The sequence below is a fragment of the Cibotium barometz genome, chromosome 20, assembly GCF_041138505.1.
Source record: "Cibotium barometz isolate CiBa-2024 chromosome 20, ASM4113850v1, whole genome shotgun sequence".
Taxonomy (NCBI): Eukaryota; Viridiplantae; Streptophyta; class Polypodiopsida; order Cyatheales; family Cibotiaceae; genus Cibotium; species Cibotium barometz.
Genome location: NC_141065.1, coordinates 6,613,099 through 6,629,472, shown reverse-complemented (window position 1 = coordinate 6,629,472; position 16,374 = coordinate 6,613,099). Strand labels below are relative to the sequence as shown.

Below are 16,374 nucleotides of genomic sequence, written 5' to 3'. Positions count from 1 at the left end.
CCCTAGTTCTGGGCATCGTCGCCATTGTAGGCATGACGAGGAGGATGATGTATTAGAGCGTTGGGATGCCCGTCATAGCAAGAAGGCCAAAGAGTTCAAGTTAGGGGCAAGGGAAAATTTAGAGCTGGAAATGAGTAGAAAAAGGGTGGACAGCCACCTAAGTTTATGCCTCATGAGGCCAAGGATGCAAAAGGGGGCTCAAAAAAGAAGTCGAGGGGTAAAAAGGATGATCCTAAACTGTCCAGACAACATATCTTTGATTGCATGAGAGAGGGGAAGTGCTTCACATGTGGGAGGAAAGATCACATGAAAGCTCAATGCCCCCAGAATCTCAAAAAGAATAATGTGCAGGATGTCAAACCGAGTGTGAATGTTATACCCGATGTTTAGGGTAGCACTGCACATGAACCAAAGAGCAGAGTCTTATGCAAAGCTTGGGGCAAGTTAAAGGACCAAATAACTTTATTCCTTTTTGATAATGCCTTAACAGATAACTTCATATCCATACAGATGGTTGCTGCTCTTGGGTTAAAGCCCGAGGAATTGGGCATGGACTTTCCTGCAGATGCTGCCTTTGAGGGCAAGGAAGTTAAGGTCACTCCCATCATTGGGAAGCTTCGCATGCAAATACAGGGATATTTAGATCATGAAGACTTCCTCGTGGCACCACTTACAGGATGTGATGTGATACTTGGGATGCCTTGGCATTATCGTTTGGATCCCAAGATTTTGCACAAAGAAAAGAAAGTTATGTTTACTCGTACGGGTAGGCAAGTTTGTATTGATGCGGGTACTACTAGGAGTACCATACTTGTTGTAAGCCATATATCTATTTCAAAGGCAATAAAGAAATCAGCTTGTTCTTACTTGGTCTTTGTATGTGATAATGTTGAGCATGATGCTGTAACTCCCGTAGATCAAGATAAGATTGATTTCTTAAGTGAATATGCTGATTGTTTTGCCGATGCACTACCAGGACAGCTACCCCCAGAGAGGCCAGAGGATCATTGTATTGACATAATCCCTGAGAGCTCTCCTCCTAACTGACCTCTTTATAGGGTGAGTGCTACCCAAGAAGGAAATCATGACTCAAGTAAATGATTTACTTGAGAAGGGGTTGATAGGGCCAAGTTCTTTGCCTTATTGTTCTCCAGTTTTACTTGTGCAGAAAAAAGATGGGACATAAAATGTGTTGATTATAGGGCCCTTAACAAGATTACTATCAAGAACAAGTTTCCGATTCCTCGAATCGATGATATTCTTGATAAACTTGAGGGAGCTGCTTGTTTTAGTCGCATTGATCTTAAGAGTGGTTACCATCAGATGCGAGTGGTACGTCAAAATGTGCACAAAACGGCTTTTCGAACATCATTTGGATTATATGAGTATTTGGTTGTGCCATTTGGACTTACGAATGCTCCCGCTACTTTCAATAGAATGAAGGACATAATTTTTAGACCTTTTTTTTCCAAGAGCGAGGCTGAACATAAAGAGCATCTTGCCATTGTTTTTGAAGAGCTAAGGAAACATAAGCTTTTCATCAATGGGAAGAAGAGTGAATTCTTGTTGTTAGAAATTCACTATTTAGGGCATATTGTTTCCAAGGATGGAGTACGCATGGATCCCGCAAAGATTCAAGCAATCAAGGATTGGCCAGAACATCAAGTTAGGAGCTTTATTGGTTTATGCTCTTATTATCGTTGATTTATTCGACACTTTGCTTTCTTAGCTTTATCGTTACATGATCTAACGAAGAAGAAAGTAGCAATCCGTTGGTCGGAACCCGAAAAGACAGCTTTTCAGAAGTTGAAGGATGCCATCATATCAAGGCCAGTTCTTATTATTCCAGATTTGCATAGACCTTTTGTGGTCGAGTGTGATGCATGTGGAGATTGTTTGGGGGCTGTTTTGAACCAAGAGAGACATGCAGTGGCTTTTGAAAGCCGACGCCTGCAAATACGGAATTGTATTTGCAGGTTTATGAGAAAGAGTTGTTAGTCGTTATTCATGCCCTTCAAACATGGAAGCATTATCTTTTGGGGGCTAAATTTATGGTAAAGACATACCACCAGAGTTTACGACACTTTCTTACACAACCTAAACTCTCGAAAAAGCATCTAAGGTGGGCAAACTTCTTGTCCATGTTTCTTTTTTTAGATTTTGCATACCCCAGGCAAGAAAAATTTGGTGGCGGATGCTTTGTCACGCAGGCCACAAGTGCATGCCGTAACTACCGCCTACCATCAGGACTTATCAGGGATGCGAGATATGTATGTTGGAGACAGATTTTCAGCTTATTTGGGCTGATTTGAATCATGGTACTACTGTCCCATCTTATTCGATTAGAGATGGGTTTCTGATGATGCAGAATCGTATTTGTGTAGTGCGTGAATCACGCCAAAAGGTTATGGAAGAGTGTCATGCTTCACCATATGCTGGTCATCGTGGTATTTTGGTTACTACACAGGCTTTGGAAAGATATTTCTTTTGGCCAGCTCTACGCAGGGATATTGAAGCTTATGTGTGAGAGTGCATAGTGTGTCAGAAAGTCAAGTTTGATAGACACAAGACACCTGGTTTGCTTCAACCCTTACCCATTCCACAAGAACCATGGAAAAGCATTGCTATGGATTTCATTATGGAACTCTCAAAATTGGCACATGGAAATGATGCTTTATGGACTATTATAGATCGTTTTAGCAAACATGCACACTTTATTCTGTGAGGAAAACAATCAAGCCAGAGCACATGGCAAAGTTGTTCTTAGCTCAGATTTTCAAACATCATGGCATGCCCAAGTCTATTGTGGGGTGTTGGGGTAAAGGCATTATGCCCACCCTTATAGTGTGTACAAGCCCATAAGTTATAGTACATAGTACACTTAGTACTTTTAATGTACTAAGTGCACTGTGTACTAGTGCAATATACATGTGTGATAGGGGAGTCACACACTCATCATTCTCATGAGTTGACTTATCCCCACAACTCTCTCTCTCTCCCTTCTTCTCTGTGTGTATGTCTCCCACATGAAAACCTAATGAAACCCTAACTCTTTAATCTCCCATTCAACTGGTATCAGAGCTAAATTGCCTGGACCTGCCCGCCTTCAAGCTACTGTGGATGGACAGACTTTTTTTTTTTTTGGGAAAAACGATCCTTCTATTAGTTAATGAGAAAACGCCATAAGGCTACAAAGCTCACCTCACAAGGAGGGATAATAAACACAGTGAACACCGGAGCTCCACCCCCGTGGCTGGCCGCTCTCTGGGGGGGGGCTACCTAGTAGTACACGCGGGAGGTGAGAAGAGCCAAACTGGAGGCCTGTAGTGCCAAGTGACATCCTCGCCCCTCGCGATGAGGAAAGGGCCAGGCTGCCAAGTGCGGAGGAACGCCTTGCGGCGATCTCTCATGCGATCCGAGTCGCCCTGAAGTTTCCCCCAGTGTCCTCTCAAGGTGTGAATGATGTCCACCCAGAGGGCCTGTATGACCTCCGCCGGTGGAGTCGCCTGGCGGTCTATGGCCTCCCTGCATCGGGCTCTCCATATGTGCCAAGCCGTCATGCTGCTGATCATCTCCCATCTGTGCCCGTCCCCCTCCTGGGAGACTGCCGAAGAGAAGTCTGGCGTCGGAACCACCGCCATCGCCCTGTCAGAGACCTGGATGGTCACACTGCCAGGGATGTCCTCATATCTAAGGGCCGGGCCGCTGTCCGTGGCCCAAGCCACCGCACCCCACGTCACCATCATCTCACCTGGCGAGCCTGCAAAAACCATCCTGAGAGCGCGCTGCCAGACCTGTTGTGCCTGTGGGCAATCCCATAAGCAGTGCCGCTGCGACTCCTGCGCATGGCCGCACCGAGGGCAGGACGCTGGGTGTCTGCCAAAAGCTAGCCAAGCCCCCGCAGCCAGTCCTCTATGCGCTGTAAGCCAGAGAAAAAGCGTCACCTTCCGGGGCCGGAAGCTGGCCCAAAGGCGCTGCCAGAAGTCCCTAAGGAAGGCAGGGGAGAGCCCTTGTCGCCGCCAATGCTCGGCCACCGCCGGGGTGCCCGCTATCCTGTGCCTCTGGATCCGCCGCCCCAGCCTCGCTGTGTACTGAAAAAAGGGGGTGCCTGGGCTGGTAGGGGCCGAGTAGGGATCTCGCCACCAAGCCACTCGCCTGGATCCCACTGAAGGCGAATAAGAGGCCTGCTGTCCCAAGCCCATAATCTCCAAGAATAGTCCTCCCCTATCGAGGCCGGTGAGGGGTCTACATGCCACTGTCTCTGATGAAAGCCGACCACCCGCACCCTTTGAAAGATACAACCCTGGAACTCATCCAAATCTAGTCGGGTCCTCTGAAGCTGGCCTCCCTCTCCCACCTCGAAGGTGAGTGGGGCGACTCTCTCTGCTGAGCCGCAGACCGCTAGAAGGATCTCATGCCGAGTAAAGACACCCATCCACTGTGGAGGTGGAGGGTCCTGTACTGGAGTCCGCCACTCCCGGGGGATGGCCGCCTCAATGTCTTGCCTCATCAACTCTCTGCCCCTCATCCCGCTGAGTCTCCTCTCCTGAACCTCTAGAGGCAGCTGCTGAAAACATATCCAGTCGTCTAGGGACTGGGCTGGGCCGGAGCTCAACGGGCCCCACGACACGTGAGATCGCGATCCAACCATATGACCACTGGGAAGTCGGATCAAGGGGTTCCAGATCAATGGCTTCCTCAGGCGCTCCTCATCGGCGCCCGGGGGAGTCTGGAAGAGTGACGGCCTCAGATGCTCCCAGGCCCTCAGAAGGCTAGCTGCAAAACGCTCCTCGAAGCCAAGGCCCACTCCTTTGGATCGCTTCTCTGTAAAGATCCACCTGATGCAAGGGGTCCAGGGGCCGCTAAGAGAAGGAGTGCGGCTGAGAATCCTGGAAACAAGAAACTCCTTCCACGGCTCAGCGCCTGGTAGGAGGCCACGAACCACCAACTTGCCAAGCAAAGCTCGGCTCTGACAAATAGGATCAACTATGCCCAGGCCGCCTGTCACCAGCCTGGACATTTCCCAGTCTGAAAGGGGTCTGGTGGACTCCAGGATGTTTAAATATTTGGAAAGTACAAGCTTTGGGAATGGGGGATTATCCTAGAATACAAAGGACCACACTCCTAAAATTTAGGAGAGTTGCTATTTTTGGCCCGCTCCGATGGAAATTCTGTTCGCGTCATTACATGTGGAATTGAGCAGATACCAAGAGTTGGCAAAGTGCCTATGACAGAATGTCTACCAGTTGGGATATTTTTAGAGGTAAAGATTATGGAAGGACCCATCTCTTAGATTGGGACATGTGGCAAGAAAGTGGACCAAAGTGAGACAAGTGGCCTGACACTTGTTAGAAAATGGATCAAAATGAGACAAGTGGCCTCACACTTGTCACTCCAGCTATTGTGTGGCTCTCCACTTGTCATTGTAGCCTTCTCTTGCCATTTTAGCTCATGGGAGGCCCAACTCTATAAATTGGAGAGCTCTCTCTTCATTAATGGAGGCTCTCTTCCTGCACACTAGCCTCTACCACCGTTGAAGGCTGCCCTAATGATGGCTACTCTCTTTCTCTCTCTCTTGAAGGCTGCCCATGAAGAATACCGGCTGTTGGGGACTGTTTTGGAGGCTTCCATCGCGAAGAAATACTGAAGGCAAGGGTTTTCAATCATTTATTATGATTTCTAGCCATTGTATGTGTTGTACCAGCATTTGTACTTGCTGTATTTGCTGTACCAGCCATTGTACCTGCTGTACCAGCTTCTGTACTTGCTGTACCTACTGTACCGCCCACCATACCGGCTGTACCAGCCACTATACCTGCTGTACCAGCCACTGTACTTGCTGTACCAGCCACCGTACCGGCTGTACCAGCCATTGTACTTGCTGTACCAGCCATTGTACCTGCTGTACCGGCTGAATGGAGAGTTGTACTTGCTGTACTAGCTCTATTGCATGAAGACCCGTGGTTTTTGGGGAAGAATCAGTACCCACACGGAGGTATATGGATTACATTGATGGCTCGGCATTTCTACAGCCTATGTTCCGGCTTGGTAGCCTTGTGTTGGGCTGTGCTATGGCATTTGTATAGGGATAATCCGGCATCTCCCGTGGGGAGAGTAAGGCCCTCAAAGCTTGTACATGATATTATTCTCCTTGGGTAATAAAATACTCCAAGGGGGGGGGGGGGGGGGGGGGTCGGCCCATTCCGGCCTCTACGCGGTGTCACACGTGCAAGCTCCATTTTCAGCATTTGTGGATGTTTTGTCCTGCTTTATGTTTTATGCAAAGTGATGATGGATATGTGTTAAGGCTGTGGCCATGTTTAAATGTTTTAATATGCATTGATGGTATCAACAAGTGTGTCAAAGGCCCTAGTCCCCCGGGCACCGCTGCTACGAGTTACATTGGTATCAGAGCATAGGCTTTCTTGGAAGCAGAGGCTTCCTTCTATCAATAAGAAAGAGAAAAGATCTCAAGTGGGGACCACACTTACCATCATTGCTGTTAAGCATGGCCAGCCGCTTCATAGCTTATGAAGCAAGAGCATGAGCAGTAGACAGCTTGTTGATCTAAGGATTTATGAATTCACAGAATTTTATCGTGGAAGTGTGAAGTTGGCTTTATGTGCACACGTTTAGCACTCTTTCCATATGGATATTGTGGATTATATTATCAAGCTTATAGGCAAGCTATATGGAGATATATCTCAGGATATCTTAAGGATATGGTGACGAGATATTTTGGCTTCATGACCAACCTGGCAAAGAAAAGCTAAGTATACTTTGAGTTTGTAAAGTTGGTGCTTTTGCTATTTACTATGAAGTGTTTTTGATGTTCACTAACCCTTGTATAGCTATGCAAGGAGAAAGGTGTTGTTGTTTGCCTTGAGATGGTTTCAGGGAAACATTGTTTATGGCTCCCTTTAATGGGATGAATTCTTTTCATGGCTCCCTTTATTGGGATGGAATATATCTATGGAGATTTCTTTCTTGTCGAGATTTATATAGATATTGGGCTTAACAGGCAATTTCTATGGACGAATCTGTTCGAGTTTATAGAGAAGAAATCTTTGGTTATCTCATGGATATGATGCTTTTATGGATAAAGTCCACCTCTACTCCAAGGTGTGTGGATAGCACGGAGTATGTGGTAAGAGTTATGGTATACAAGGATTATGGTATACAGGTGTATGGATTCCTGGACTTCTTTTCTAGGAATTTGGATCCATCCTCAGGTTTATGGATTATGTTTAAGGCTCCCTTTTACTGGGATGGATTATTCTTTTTGGCTCCCTTTATTTGGGATGCATTGGACTTATGGAACTCATGGTTCACCTACCTTGTGTAGTGTTCTCTTGTCCTACGTGCTCTCTTGAAGATTGTTTCTACCATGTGAGGGTGGAACAATAGAGAGCAGATGGAAGGGAACATGGGCACTTCAAAGGGTAGTGACAAGCACAACATACCCTGTGTAGTGTTCTCTTGTCCTACGTGCTCTCTTGAAGATTGTTTCTACCATGTGTGGGTGGAACAATAGAGAGCAGATGGAAGGGAACATGGGCACTTGAGAGGGTAGTGTGAGTTGGTGGCCGAAATGCCTATAAACTATGTGTAGCAGAAATGCGTATGAAACACCAGGTTATCTATGCCTGCGAGTGATTGTTTTCAGGACTCCTTGTTTAGCCGCCCTGTGTAGTATTTCTCTTGACCTAAGTGCTTTTCAAGATGTTGCTACCTTGCTTGGTAGACCATAGAGCCAATGGTAGAGAATATGGACACTGAAGTCGGGCCGGGCGTCAAGGCAGTTCCTTGGTGATCTACATCGACATACCATTGTTTTCTAAATGTTGAATTTCATATGCATTGGCATGGATTATGCTATCTGGACTTATGGGACTGTTTTGTCTCACCCATTTATCTTGGGACATGATTTTGATATTGGTATTATGGAGACTTATTTAGTCTCGCCCATTTCTTTGGAACATGGATTCTTCAGTTATATTGGATTTTTGAGACTGTCTCGTCTCGCCCAATCGATGGGACATGATTATATCTTGAATATATGGCTTGAAGCTTAAAGTTGCGGACAACTTTTAAGAAGTTGGGGAGGATGTCACCAGCCTGGACATTTCCCAGTCTGAAAGGGGTCTGGTGGACTCCAGGATGTTTAAATATTTGGAAAGTACAAGCTTTGGGAATGGGAGATTATCCTAGAATACAAAGGACCACACTCCTAAAATTTAGGAGAGTTGCTATTTTTGGCCCGCTCTGATGGAAATTCTGTTCGCGTCATTACATGTGGAATTGAGCAGATACCAAGAGTTGGCAAAGTGCCTATGACAGAATGTCTACCAGTTGGGATATTTTTAGAGGTAAAGATTATGGAAGGACCCATCTCTTAGATTGGGACATGTGGCAAGAAAGTGGACCAAAGTGAGACAAGTGGCCTGACACTTGTTAGAAAATGGATCAAAATGAGACAAGTGGCCTCACACTTGTCACTTCAGCTATTGTGTGGCTCTCCACTTGTCATTGTAGCCTTCTCTTGCCATTTTAGCTCATGGTAGGCCCAAATCTATAAATTGGAGAGCTCTCTCTTCATTAATGGAGGCTCTCTTCCTGCACACTAGCCTCTACCACCGTTGAAGGCTGCCCTAATGATGGCTACTCTCTTTCTCTCTCTCTTGAAGGCTGCCCATGAAGAATACCGGCTGTTGGGGACTGTTTTGGAGGCTTCCATCGCGAAGAAATACTGAAGGCAAGGGTATTCAATCATTTATTATGATTTCTAGCCATTGTATGTGTTGTACCAGCATTTGTACTTGCTGTATCTGCTGTACCAGCCACTATACCTGCTGTACCAGCCATTGTACTTGCTGTACCAGCTTCTGTACTTGTTGTACCAGCTTCTGTACTTGTTGTACTTGCTGTACCATACCGGCTGTACCAGCCACTGTACCTGCTGTACCAGCCACTGTACTTGCTGTACCAGCTTTTGTACTTGCTGTACCTGCTGTACCAGCCACCGTACCTACTGTACCAGCCACTGTACCTGCTGTACAAGCCATTGTACTTGTTGTACCAGCCATTGTACCTGCTGTACCGGCTGAATGGAGAGTTGTACTTGCTGTACTAGCTCTATTGCATGAAGACCCGTGGTTTTTGGGGAAGAATCAGTACCCACACGGAGGTATATGGATTACATTGATGGCTCGGCATTTCTACAGCCTATGTTTTGGCTTGGTAGCCTTGTGTTGGGCTGTGCTATGGCATTTGTATAGGGATAATCCGGCATCTCCCGTGGGGAGAGTAAGGCCCTCAAAGCTTGTACATGATATTATTCTCCTTGGGTAATAAAATACTCCAAGGGGGGGGGGGGGTCGGCCCATTCCGGTCTCTATGCGGTGTCACACGTGCAAGCTCCATTTTCAGCATTTGTGGATGTTTTGTCCTGCTTTATGTTTTATGCAAAGTGATGATGGATATGTGTTAAGGCTGTGGCCATGTTTAAATGTTTTAATATGCATTGATGGTATCAACAAGTGTGTCAAAGGCCCTAGTCCCCCGGGCACCGCTGCTACGAGTTACACCGCCTCTCTCCCTCGGCTGAGTGATCACAGCCCATGCCACCTTGGCCCTGGTGGGCCGCCCGTCGCCACCGGACCAAAGAAAGTTCCTAATGAGCCTCTGCACCTGGCCAATGCACGCCCGAGAGAAGGCCCAGCAAGAAGTGATGTACCACATGGTAGCAAGCAGAACCTGGTTGGCCACAACCACTCAGCCAGCCAGAGATAAACGAGCGGTACTCCAATACAGAAGCTTCTTCCGAATGCTCAGAAGAAGGGGGGCTATCTGCTGCTCCGGAGATATGTCAATGCCCACATAGCATCCCAAATAGCGCACTGTAGTGCCGGGGGGCAGTCACTGAAACCCATCAACTGGCCTCCAAGTCGGGGGGGGGGGGGGGGGGGGGGGGGGGCACAGAACTGACCCACAACCCACACAACTTGTGCCAGTTGATCAAAGCGCCCGAAGCTCTGCAAAACCTATCCATGGCTGAGGCGAAGCAGCGGAGGTTCTCCTCCCCTCCCTGAAGATAGACAGCAGTGTCATCCGCAAACTCCGAGTCTAGGAGCTCCTCCGAGGTGCGGATGGGGAGCTGGAGGCCCCGCAAACCTGTATCCTGTGCCGTCAAGAAAGTGCTCATGGCCTCCGCCACAAAAAGAAAAAGAAAGGGCACCAAGGGGCACCCCTGCCGCACCGAGCGCGAGAGCTGGAACCTCTCTCCGCGCACGCCCTGTATCAGCACCTGGCTATGAGCCGATGTGTAGAGTGCAGAGACCCCACGGATCCACTGAGGGGGGAAGCCCATCCTCTCCATAGTGCCTTCCAAGAAGGCCCAGTCCACCCGATCATATGCCTTCTCGAAATCGAGAAGGAGCACTGCCAGATCCTCCTGCCGAAAAGCCGTAGCCTCCCAGAAAGAGAAGATGTTATCCAGGATGCTCCTATCCTGGATAAAGCCTGTCTGCGTGGAGTGGATGATGTCCGGAAGGTGAGGCTGAAGCCGCTTGCTGATCGCCTTAGCTAGGACCTTGTAGGCCGTGCCTAGCAAGGTGATCGGTCTCCACTGTCTAATCTCCAGTCTGTCTCCTCCCTCTTTGGGGATCAAGTGAATCAACCCCTCTGCCATGCTGTCCGGCATGTCTCCCGACTCCATGATCTCCTGGAATGCCAATCTAAAACCCCTATGCAAGAGACCCCGGTACCTCTGGAAGAAAGCCACTGAGAGACCGTCCTCTCCTGGGCATTTGCCCCGAGGAAGTGCCTGAAGAGCCGCCTCCAGTTCCGTATCCGAGAAGGGGGAGAGAAGGGAGTGCTGCAAATGGGCCAGCACAACCGGTCTCGTGAAGCTCCAGATTGCCTCCCGAGCCTCTCTCACCCTGTCATCTGCTGGCTCAGCAGAGAGCAGATCCCTGTAAAAATCTGTGGCGATCGCCCGAACCCTGGGGGGATCCACCACTACCTGGCCATCAGCCTGCCGAAGACGCCTGAGACCCTCTCGTCTGAAGCGAGGCCCTGTCGCCTCAAAGAAATCTCGAGTCACTCTGTCTCCAGCCTGTGTCCAAAAAGAAGCCCGAGCATGGAATCGGAACTCCACCCTCCTCTCCTCGATGGATCTGATCTCTGTGCGAGCTGACTCCAACTGCTCTGAAATCCAAGGGCTCGTAGGATCCCTCTCCTGAAGTCTCTGAAGGGAAGCTAGACTCCTCCGTAGGCTCCTCTCCTGCTCTCTGAAAGCCTCCAGACGGTCCAGGGCAGCCTGTCTGAGTATCCTACTGATCTCCTGCAAACCCCTGTCAAGATCGCTGGCTGCCGATCCTCTCCTGAACTGAAGCTCCTGCCAGACCTGCTCAACTCTGGTCGCAATCTCGGGCTCCTCTATGAGACAATCTGGAATCCGGACGCTCTGGCCTCGCTCTCCTCTCGTAGGGTCCTCGATCTGGAGAAGCACTGGAAAGTGGTCTGAAAACGAGGAGCCTGCAAGTATATACCCACAGTGCCACCTCTATCGCAAGCCCACTCATCAATGTAAAACCTGTCGATGCGGGAAAGGTTAACTCCTGTGGCCCGTCTATCCGAGCGCGAGAAAGATAAACTCCCCTGCAACCTGCCAAACTCTGAGAGAGCCCACAGATCCTGGCCTCTCACCTGCAGCACTAGTTCCTCCCAGGCAACGAGCTCCGGCCCATGAATGGTCTCCTGGCTGCCCCCCATCCTGTCCTCTCTGCATCCTCCAGCATGTTGCAATCCCCCCCTAGGCACCAATGGTCTGCCATGGGGAGGGACTGCCTAATGGTGCTCCACAACTCAGTTCTCCCGGTCGCCCCATTAGGGGCGTAGAAGTTGAGGAAGCCAATGCGGTCTTCCCCAACCCGAAGGATGATCCACTGCGCTCGACCCTGGACCAGAGTGCCAGAATCCACAACCTCGGATAGAAGCTGCTCGCTGACTGAGATGCATACTCCACCCTGGTTCCCCTGGGAGCCATATGCCGGTGACCAAAAAGTGTGACTCCTGCCTGGCAAGATCTTCCCGCAGGTGCGGGTACGCCCGGCAGAAAGGTGGTGCTCCTGGATGAAAAGGATATCTATGGGTCCTCCAACGAGACCCCTCTGGATCTCCTGGCGAAGTCTGCCCCGACCAATGTAGCAGCGAGGTCCACCAAGACCCTGGATGTTCCATGAGAGGATCCTCATGGATGAGCTATGGCAAGTGAAGCAGCCGCCGCTGGCTCACCCCTCTCAGCCGGCCCGGATGAGCTGCCCTCCACTTTGTGAGTCTTGGGCGCCGGCTTGGAGGGAGAATAGTCACTGTCTGTCCGGGTGCGGAGTCTCTCCAAAAAGCGGGTGACCTGTCTCTGTGTCCAGCCCCACTCCACCTTCGCCCTGTCCAGGGCATAGGCGTGAGACCAATCCTCTGCATATATGTATCTAGATTCTAAAGGTAGGCTGCATCCTCGGGGCGGCGTGGAGGAGAATCAGTAGCACCGCCTCCACTGAGGTGTGGACCGGATCCGCCCGCCAATCTCCTATACCAAACAAGCTCATGTGGGCTGAGTGTAATCGGGTCTGCAATAGGTCCGTAAGCCCCAAGTCACTGAAGTGGTGAGAAAACTCCAGTATCTGATCACGCAAAACTTCCTCTACAGAGTTGCAGTCCCATGCTGTTTCTGGTGCAACACTGAGAGGAAAGGAGAAGGCCACCATGCTGCTCACCACTGAAGGAGAACGAGAGGGATGGCACACCACGCAAACTCGCAAGGGCGCGACCAGTGTCTCGAACGGGCCAGCATCCAGCTGAAGACACCTGAAAAAACCGTAGTCCACTGGGAGCCCCATCACTCGCGGGGGCCCCCAGGGGAGGCTGGAGAGAACTCTGTGGCGGGCGAAGCTAGGATCGCCATCTCCACCGGCCCGGAGTGGCGGTGGAACAGCCGCTGAACTGAACTCTGGCCTACCCAGCTGCGCTGCCCCGGGGCAGTGGGTGGTCTGGAGAGGCCGAGGGAGGGATGGTGGCTCGCGGAGAGGAGGGGGGAGAGCGAGGAGAGGATGGAGAGGCATCTGCCAGAGGAGAGGTGTCAGGGGGGGCCGCCGGGGAGGCGGGAGGGGGGGGCTGGGGGGGAGAGGGGAGGGTGGAAGGAGTGCTCTCCGAGTGAGGGGAAGAGGGGCCGGGGGTCGCAGAGTGCGGCCTGGGATCCTCAGGAATATGCTCCATGGAGGGGGCGGGGCCCCCCGCGGGGGGAGGCGGGAGCGGGGTCTCCACGTGGGGGGCTCCACCGGCGGCCTCAACGGGCACTGAGACTGAATCCTCGTCCATCGGGGTGGGACCTGCTGGCCGCCTATCCCTGACTGGAGCATAAGTGCGGGTAGGTGCCTGGACGCCAGCCGGAGTCGCCTGTCCGCCAGCCTGTGCTGCCTGCTGGCGTCTGCAACGGTCCCTGCGGGCCGGGCGTTTCCACCGGCGAACCTCCTGCCATCCGCCAGCCTCCTGGGTCTGCCCGGCATCCTCCGCCGGGGCCTGCTCGTCAGATGATGGCGCGTGCTGAGACGAGCCAGGGATGTCCGGTCTCTGAGGTGGATGGCCACCCCTCTGGCCTCCTGAAGGGGGTCCAGAGGCGGCAGAGCGTGAAGGATGAACCCCCTTGTGGGGACAGGCGCGTGCGAGGTGGCCCATCTCCCGACAGATGTAGCACTGGCCGGGGAGGCCCGAATACTCCACGCGCTGTATCAGATGTCCTCCAGAAAGACAAGGGAGGCGGATCGTCTTCGGGAGGGACTCCGGTGATGGAACCACAACACGAATGGCCGGGAGTCCGGCTGCCCGAGCTATCACTGAGGCCGCTGTCTGAGGCGTCTCCACCACCTGCCCGAACGCCTTGCCAATGGATGACAAGAGGGGCAAGTACTCCCTGCGGAGTCCAGGAAAGCAGATAGTGATGGGGAAACCTGTCGCGCCTGCTAGCGGGTCAGAGGCGGGGTCGAAACCGTGAGTCCATCGCGCCAGGAACGCCCGGGATGAGCGGAGGGCAATGGGGCTCCGAGCCAGCACCGTCTGAGCTGCCTGGGGGGACTCGAAATCCACCTGGTAGTAGCCACGTCCCAAAAAATCGACGCTGACGATCTTGGCAGGCACGCCAACGAGGCTGCCTTGCAGAAGGTCGCGAAGCTCTCTCTGCATCGGACGGCTACCCACCATCTTGCAGACCAAGGAGGAGGCCTCAAGAGCGGATACTGTGGAAACAAACAATTGATGATCTGCATCTGTGAACTCTAGACGGAGACCGGAATCGGGAGGGGTAGTCGGAGCGGCTTCCATGGAGTCCTCCAGAGGGAAAGGGCCAAAGACCGGGGTCACCAACGGGAGGGACACAGCCCTACGAGGAAACGGAGAGGCGGAAGGAGAGAGGATAGCGGGGGCGGAGGCGGGGGGGGGGGGGGGGGGAGCTGAGGCGGGGGAGCTAGCGGTGGGAGGAGGGGCGAGACGGAGGGGGAGGTGAGGGAGAAGGCGGGGGGAAGAGCCGCGAAGCGGAGGAGAAGGCAGGGGGGGAGAGATGGCGGGGGAGGAAGCGAGGAAGGAGGCCGGGGGGGGAGAGATGGCGGGGGAGGAAGCGAGGAAGGAGGCGGGGGAGGAGAAGGCGGGGGGGGAGAGATGGCGGGGGAGGAAGCGAGGAAGGAGATGGGGGGGAGAGGCGGAGGAGATGGCGGGGGACAAGCGGGGGGGGAAGAGGGGGGCGCGCGACGGCGAGAAGCAGCACGGGGAAGGTAGACGGGAGGGGGATGAGGCGGAGCTCGCGGGAGCAGATCGACAGTGTTGTGTAGACCTGTCTTCTATCTTTGCTTTGTGGATGGACAGAATTGCTTGTGTTTGCTTGTAAAATCCTGCCTGTAGCTGCACAGTGGGCCAGCGAACCTGGAAGAGCTACGGGCAGAATTGCAGCGATAAAAGTCGCCTGTGCGCAGAGCTGTTGAACCAGTCGTAGGCAGTGTGAGCAAAGCAAGGCGTTGGTGGTCACAAGGCGTAACAAAGAAGCGAGGCAGGAAGTCACCGTAGCTGAACTCGTGCGCTTGCAGCAAACGTGTTGAGCGTTAGACGCCGCCTCGTGGGCGACAGGACCTCAAACGGAAGAATAACGGGCGGCTACAGAGTTTGCAACACTATCGTCGCCCTTCCGTGAGGCAAACGCGGTAGTTATCAGCGGAGCTGCGCGTAGACTGTTTGCCGGACTGCGCGCTGGATTGAAGTGACGGGCAAATTCACCCGCGAGCTGGTTTGTGTGCTGGTCCTCGTGTGCTGGGCGCAGTCTGTGCGCCTAGTGGCCATCGCTACACCAGTCTGTGCGCCTAGTGCCCAAACAGGGCCCACGCCTTCGACCAGCCCTTACCAGCGCTGTCTAATCCTTTGTGCTTGACCGTGAAGTGGCATCTCGACCACTTCTCTCCACAGCTGCTGCAAACAGAAGCACTCCATTGGCTTAGTCTTCTGTAGTACGCCTGAAGAGCCCTCCATCTACACAGTTTTTCTGCAGCAGCACCTCATCAGAGCAAATTCGACCCCCCCTTTTCTGCAATCAGAAATTTCAGAGGTACATGCTTCAATTTTTTTTTGGGATTTGCAATTGAGCAAGTACAATTATCAATTGAGCAGGTACAGGTGCCAAATTGCTCAATTTTTGAGCAAAATTGGCAAAATTGGGTGACATTGGTCACATTCAGGATCAATTTGCAGGAAATTGGATGTCGCAATTTGGGGCTTTTGATGTAATTGTGCAATTAAGCATTCATACATGCTGTATGATGTGAGAAATTTTACATTTGGGCAAAATTGCAGGAAATTGCAGTGCAAATCAAAGGGCTTTTGTGCCAATTGGGTTGATTTGCATGCAGGCACTCGCATTTGATGCTTTGGGCAATGTGTTGATGCTTGTCAAGCACTCAATGTGCCTGTAAATCAAGGGGCTTTTATGTACTGGATGTATATGTGGCCAGGGGAAAGCATTGTGAAGACTCTGGATGCCTTCATGTGCGTCAATGTACCATGTATGATCAGCAATTGATCTTAAATCAAAGGGCTTTTCAAGATTTTATGCTTGTTGAGCTTGGCAAAGCAGCAGGCAAGACTTTTATGCCTTGAATCCTCAGAAATCAGCTTGCAGTCAAGGGGCTTTTGCCCAATTTCTGTTCGGGAGTGTTGTATGTAGTGGTCGGGACTGTAAAAGTCTGATTTTCACTCATTTGGACAGCCAGGAGAGCATTTATTGCTACTGTACTTACTGGTACAGATTTGGTACAGCTTTGTTCAAGTTTTGGCATGGCT

At 51.4% G+C, this 16,374-nt stretch overlaps 1 protein-coding gene across 2 annotated transcripts in view; it reads left to right on the top strand.

Moving 5' to 3' along the window:
* POD1 (POLLEN DEFECTIVE IN GUIDANCE-like protein) overlaps positions 1 to 16,374 on the top strand; it is an 83,351-nt gene that overhangs the window by 53,095 nt on the left and 13,882 nt on the right. The gene's annotated exons all lie outside the window — the stretch shown is intronic.